Raw genomic sequence first — 6,457 nt, forward strand, 5'->3', positions numbered from 1 at the left:
ATTTATTTTTTATATAGTATGTGAGATACAGATCCACTTTCATTTATTCCATATGAAAACCAGTTGTTCCAATACTTTTTATTGAATTTTCTTTCTTCATTGAACTGCAGTCATATATCATATTTCCATTTATGAGTCTGTTTCTGGGTTTTCTCTTTGGTTCCATCAGTCTGTTTGTCTATCCCTGTGCCAATACTACACTGTAATACCATGGCTTATAATAAATCTTGATATCTGGTAAGCAAACTCCCCACTCTGTACTTTCTCAGGAGTGCCTTGAATATTCTTTGCCTTTTTTTGCCATGTAAATTTTAGAATTAGCTTATCAAGTTCTGTGAAAAGCCCTTTTGGAAATTTGCCTGGAATTGCACTGAATTTGTAGATGAGTTTGGGGAGAACCTAATTCATTATCCTGCTGAGTTATTAATATGGTATTATTTGAGTCATTAACATAGTTTATCTCTCCATTGATTTAGGTTTTCTTAATATTTACAATGAAGTTATGTAATTTTTGCTTGTTATTTTTATTTCTTTTTTAAAAAATTATTTTATTTATTTATTTTTGGCTGAGTTGGGTCTTCACTGCTGCACACGGGCTTTCTCTAAGTTGCGGTGAGTGGGGGCTACTCTCTGTTGCTGTGGCTTCTCTTGTTGCGGAGCACGGGCTCTAGGTGCGTGGGCTTCAGTAGTTGTGGCTCGCGGGCTCTAGAGCGCAGGCTCCATAGTTGTGGCGAACGGGCTTAGTTGCTCTGAGGCATGTGGGATCTACCCGGACCAGGGATCGAACCCGTGTCCCCTGCATTGGCAGGCAGATTCTCAACCACTGCGCCACCAGGGAAGCCCAGTTTTTTTTTAAAAAAGAAAAGTTCCATAACAAACTTTTGTCCAACGGTTTCATCCACTGATGAATTTACCTTAATGAACTACTTCATGAAGAGTTGCAAAACGATTTTCTGTCATTCTTTGTAAAGATCACCTCTCCCTCATCAATTAGCATTATTTGATTACTACGTAAGACTGATCATACAAGACACACAGAATAAATGCTTAAATATTTTCCTTTACTTCCCAATTTTTTAAAGATTCAGTGCCTTCTCTGGTTATCTCCAATGGTAACCAATGATCAACTTCTCCTTCTCTCTCTCCTCCCCACTCCTCCCCACCCCCTGCACTGGAGTATGAGTTCACATGTTATGTATACAGATCTTTGACTTACATTGGAGTTATGTTCTGATAAACCCATCACAAGTTGAAAATATCTTAAGTGGAAAATGCATTTAAAACACCTAACCTACTGAACATAATACCTTAGCCTAGCCTACCTTAAATGTGCTCAGAACACGTACATTAGCCTACAATCAGCTAACACAAGGCCTATCTTATAATGAAGTGTTGAATAGCTCAAGTAACTTATTGAACACTGTACTGAATGTGAAAACCAGAAGATCAAAATTCAAAACCTGAAGTACAGTTTCTACTGAATGTGTATCACTTTCACACCATCATAAAGTTGAAAAATCATAAGTTGAACCATCCTAAGTGTCAGAGATTATCTACTTGATATGTTTTATGCTGTGCATTTTTTTTTGGATCCTTAAATTGTGCTTTGTTTTCTAGTGGGATTTCCTGTGTCTTTTGGGGGTTTTGTTGTTTTTGTTGTTTGTTTTTGTGTGGGTTTTTTTTTTTTTTTTGTCTGCATTGGGTCTTAGCTGCGGCACACGGGATCTTTGTAGCGGCATGCAGGATCTTTCATTGTGGTGTGCGGGCTCCAGAGCATGTGGGCTCTGTAGTTGCAGCACGTGGGCTGTCTAGTTGTGGCTCATGTGCTCAGTAGTTGCGGTGCATGGGCTTAGTTGTTCCGCGGCATGTGGGATCTTCCCGGACCAGGGATCGGACCTGTGTCCCCTGCATTGGCAGGCAGTTTTTTTTTTTTTTTTTTTTTTTTTTTTGCGGTATGCGGGCCTCTCACAGTTGTGGCCTCTCCCGTTGCGGAGCACTGGCTCCGGACACGCAGGCTCAGCGGCCATGGCTCACGGGCCCAGCCGCTCCACGGCATGTGGGATCTTCCCAGACCGGGGCATGAACCTGTGTCCCCTGCATCGGCAGGCGGACTCTCAACCACAGCGCCACCAGGGAAGCCCGGCAGGCAGATTCTTAACCACTGCGCCACCAGGGAAGTCCCAACACAAATATGTTTAAAAGAATAAAAGACAAGCTTGAGAATATCTGTAGGGGACAAAAAACTATTAAAATGTCCTGAGAGCCTCATAACAACACTGAGATGGTTATCATCCCAGTTTTAGATATGAGAAACTCAGGCTCAGAGGGGTTAAGTAACTTGCCCAAGGTTGTGCTCTAGTCAGTGGGTGGAGCCAGATTCAAACCCAGGTCTTTCTGACTTCCAAACCCTATTTTCTTTCTGCTGTACCACAGGTAAATAATTATTTTACTTAAGGAGTGGCTAATAATCCTATTAGAAAACACTAAGGGAGGATTTCATCTTCCTCATTGTTTTTTACCATGCTTAAGCTAATATACATCTTGTGATAATCATAAAGTTTATGAAAAATTTTACCCAAGTCAAGGTCAAAGTGAGCAGGTTATCAGTTATGGGAGGGTCTGGGCTTTATGCACAAGGGATTTGAGGTCACCACAGCAGATATTTCAAAAGCATCCCACATAGCAACCTACATGCCCATCGACAGCTGGTGAATGGATAAAGAAGATGTGGTAGGGTATATATACAATGGAATATTACTCAGCCATATAAAAGAGTAAAATCTTGCCATTCGCAGCAACATTGGATGGGCCTGGGGTGTATTATACTAAGTGAAATAAGTCAGACAGAGAAAGACAAATACTGTATGTTTTTGCTTATTTGTGGAATCTAAAAAACAAAACAAACAAATATAACAAAATAGAAACAGACTCACAGATACAGAGAACAAACTAGTGGTTACCAGAGGGGAAGGGGGGAGGGGCAAAATAGGTGAAGAGGATTAAGAGGTACAAACTGCCAATTATAAAATAATTTAAAATAAGTTACAGGGCTGTGTTGTACAGCACAAGGAATATAGTCAGTATTTTATAATAACATTGTATGGTGTATAATCTACAAAAATATCAAATTACTATGTTGTACACCTGAAATTAATATAATATTGTAAGTCAACTATACTTCAATTTTAAAAGAAAGCATCCCAGGACTTCCCTGGTGGTCCAGTGGTTAAGAATCCACCTTCCAATGCAGGGGACATGGGTTCGATCCCTGGGCAGGGAACCAAGATCCCACATGCCGCAGGACAACTAAGCCCTCGCACTCTAGAACCCATGCGCCACCACTAGAGAGCCTGCGTGCTGCAACTATGCCCTCGCGTTCTGGAGCCCACGTGCCACAATGAAAGATCCCCCATGCTGCAACGAAGATCCCACGTGCCACAACTAAGACCTGATGCAGCTAAATAAATAAATAAACAAATATATATTTAAAAATAAAAGCATCCCAACATAAATCATCTAATACATGGATTCATCATCAGTTATTGATTATTGAACATGGACGACAGAGAGTGTTAGAGGCTTTCTTAAATACACTTTCACATTTAACCTCAAAGCAACACTGCCAGGTACATGTCATTAACCTCAATTCACAAATGAGGAAACTGAGGCTCAGAGGGCCAAAGTAACCTGCCTATCCAGGCCTCCTCACTTCCTTTCTGCTGTATCACAGTGTCACCTTTCAAAAAAACATCTCAGAGGACTAAAATCTGAATGAAAGCCACATTCCCACACTAGGCTGTTTTAGATTTCAGCCCCAGACTACTGAATTTAGGACAGAAAAGTTGAGATCAAATAAGAGCTGGGAAGGACACAGACAACCACCTGTCAAATTGTGGTTTGTGTCCTTTGTCCACCTACGCTCAGGCCACTGACTTTGAGAAGTCAGTTGTGGTGGCTGCTTCTGGTGCTTCGGGACATACGCTTCCAGGGAGAGGTAAGACCCTCATGAGGAAGAGATGCGTCCCTGCATTGAGATAGGGCCTAAACATTATCTCAGCCGCGGTAGGTCCCCTCAAGCAAGAAAATGAGTCAGAGCTCCTTATCATTTATCAGGAGCTGACTCCCGGCCCAGCATGGCCTTGTCTTCCTCACAAAAGCCCTCAGAAGGCACTGCCATTACTGTCCCCATCTTACAGGCGAAGAAGTTGAGGTTGCTTGCTCCAGGTAACACAGACAGTACATGGAAGAGCCAGTGTGCAAATCCAGTGAGTCTAATCCCAGAGAATGTCATCCCTCACAAAGGAACCTGGCACAATGCCTGGCACTTACATGCTCAGTAAGCCCTTGTGATGGTGGTGATGATGACAGTGATGACGACAGCATTAAACTTGCGAACAAGAAAATGGATTATGGGTCTTAGCGTAGACCTGTACTATCTAATATGGTAGCCACTAGCTGCAGGTGGCTATTGAGTATTTGAAATGTGGCTAGTATGACTGAAGGACTGAATTTTTTTTAAAATTTTTATTTGCATTTATTTTTTGTGGAATTTATTCCTGGGCTGTAAGTTTTTGTTTCTGCAGTTTCTTCTGGGATATCTTTTTCTTCTGTGCAACCTCCTCTCTGGTTTAGGAACAATCTGTTCTTTTTCAGTGAGGATCATCTCAACGTGGCAGGGAGAGCTCATGTATGGGTTGATCTGACTGTGAGCTCTGTAAGTCCTGTGCCACGTCTTTGGGGCTTTGTTCACCTGGATGTGCTCAGTGACCAGAGGATCTTCATCTAAGCCCTTAAGTTCAGCATTACTCTCTGCATTTTTGAGCATTGTCCAGTAAAAATTCAGCACTTTTTTTTGTGCCACCAACCCTGTGTCCAGCACCACTGTTTGGCCTGGGACCACCTACCAACTCTACCATTGTAATGGTGGAATGGCACACATTGCTTCTGTAAAGTGATATCCTTCAGATACTTGGTGGCTTTTTGGAGATGCATACCCTTAATGGCCTGGGCAGTTTCATGAGTGTTCTTGATTTGTATGCTAGGTTCTCAAGCAGTTCTCTGGTAGTTTTACCCAATTCCACAAATCCTAATGCAGAGTGTTCATTGTATACTGTTGATCACTGACCAAAGTGTGGCTGCTCAGAATCGGTTTATTTTCACAGAAGATCCAAAGGTGTCCTAAGAAACACATCACTGCAGTGAATTTTTAATTTTAATATAAAAACTGAAGGAATGTACAGTTATGGTCAGACTACATTTCACCTTAACATTACATCCTGTTAGGTCCTGTTGTATTGTGGTACATGTGCTGGGCACGTGTGTTATTTCCAATACTGCATTAATGAAATGTATATATTGATTGTATATTGAAATGCTGTATTTTGGGTATATTGAGTTATGTAAAACATATTATTAAAATGAACTTCAAGTGTGCCTTTATATATTTTTCAATGTGGCTACTAAATTTTTTTTTAATTACATAAGTGGCTCACACTATATTTCTCTGAGAGCACACTGGCATACATTTTAAGAATTCAATTCAGAATGTTTGAGATTTTCTCAGCAATAGAAGCAATTTGTTACTTAAAAAAAAAAGAAGTGTAGTGATCATTGTAATGATCATTCTGTCCATAATCATTTCCCCCAGAATTGTTGATAACCTCAATAGAAGCTTCCATAGGAAGTAAACACAAACCAAACACTATGATGAAAATTTCTTCTCATAGAAGAAATTTCTTCTCATTGTTCTAGCCCACTCCTTGAATTTTTTTCCTTTTCTGTAACCAATCAGCATCATTGGTCATAGAGGATTCTGAAAGAGATACTGGAACACCAGAGAAGAAGAGCTCCTTGGATTTCCAACACCCCAGCCAAGTGATATTCCAGGGTTTAAACCAACACCCCGACGACTTCTGCCAGACAACTTGGCTTTCAAAGTCCAACCCAACCTTCCCTCCTTCCCTTGCCCTGCCAACTCCCATGGAAACCCCTGACTTGGTGAGGGGAGTGATCCCATCCCCCACAAGGACCCTAAAGTGTCCAAGGGAGAGGGAAGCCCAGGATTGGAGCTTTTCTGAGACCAAGGCAAGAAGGCAGTCCAACAGAGCATGCTGCCCAGTGCCGCTCTAACCTATTTGCTTCCTCCCTGAGATTCCCTTCTCCAGGACACCCTCTGGGACGTACGGCAGGGCATGAAAGCCACTAAGCGAATGGCAGGGCCCTCCACAATTGCTACCAGTCTTGCCCTCGCTGTTTAGGCTTTTTGTCTGGAGCTGTGACTTTAACTGAACTTGGTCACTCACATTCCTGGTAAAGACTGGCTCTTACGACCACAACTAACTTCCTGTCTTCTGAAATGTGTACTATTTCCATAGAGGAGGAAGCTTGTTCTTTCCCTGTCCAACCTTCTGCAGTCCTTTGTAAATTTATTCCAGGGACAGAGAAATAGAGGCCAAGG

The 6,457-nt window shown here is 41.8% G+C and overlaps 1 non-coding gene across 1 annotated transcript; it reads right to left on the reverse strand.

Moving 5' to 3' along the window:
* Window positions 1-5,134: 5,134 nt before the first annotated feature.
* LOC116752412 lies at window positions 5,135-5,199 on the reverse strand. Its single transcript, XR_004349484.1, has one exon. It is a non-coding gene; the product is annotated as a small nucleolar RNA SNORD58 (small nucleolar RNA).
* Between the last annotated feature and the right edge of the window lie 1,258 nt (window positions 5,200-6,457).

This window comes from Phocoena sinus, chromosome 3 (assembly GCF_008692025.1).
Source record: "Phocoena sinus isolate mPhoSin1 chromosome 3, mPhoSin1.pri, whole genome shotgun sequence".
Taxonomy (NCBI): domain Eukaryota; kingdom Metazoa; phylum Chordata; class Mammalia; order Artiodactyla; family Phocoenidae; genus Phocoena; species Phocoena sinus.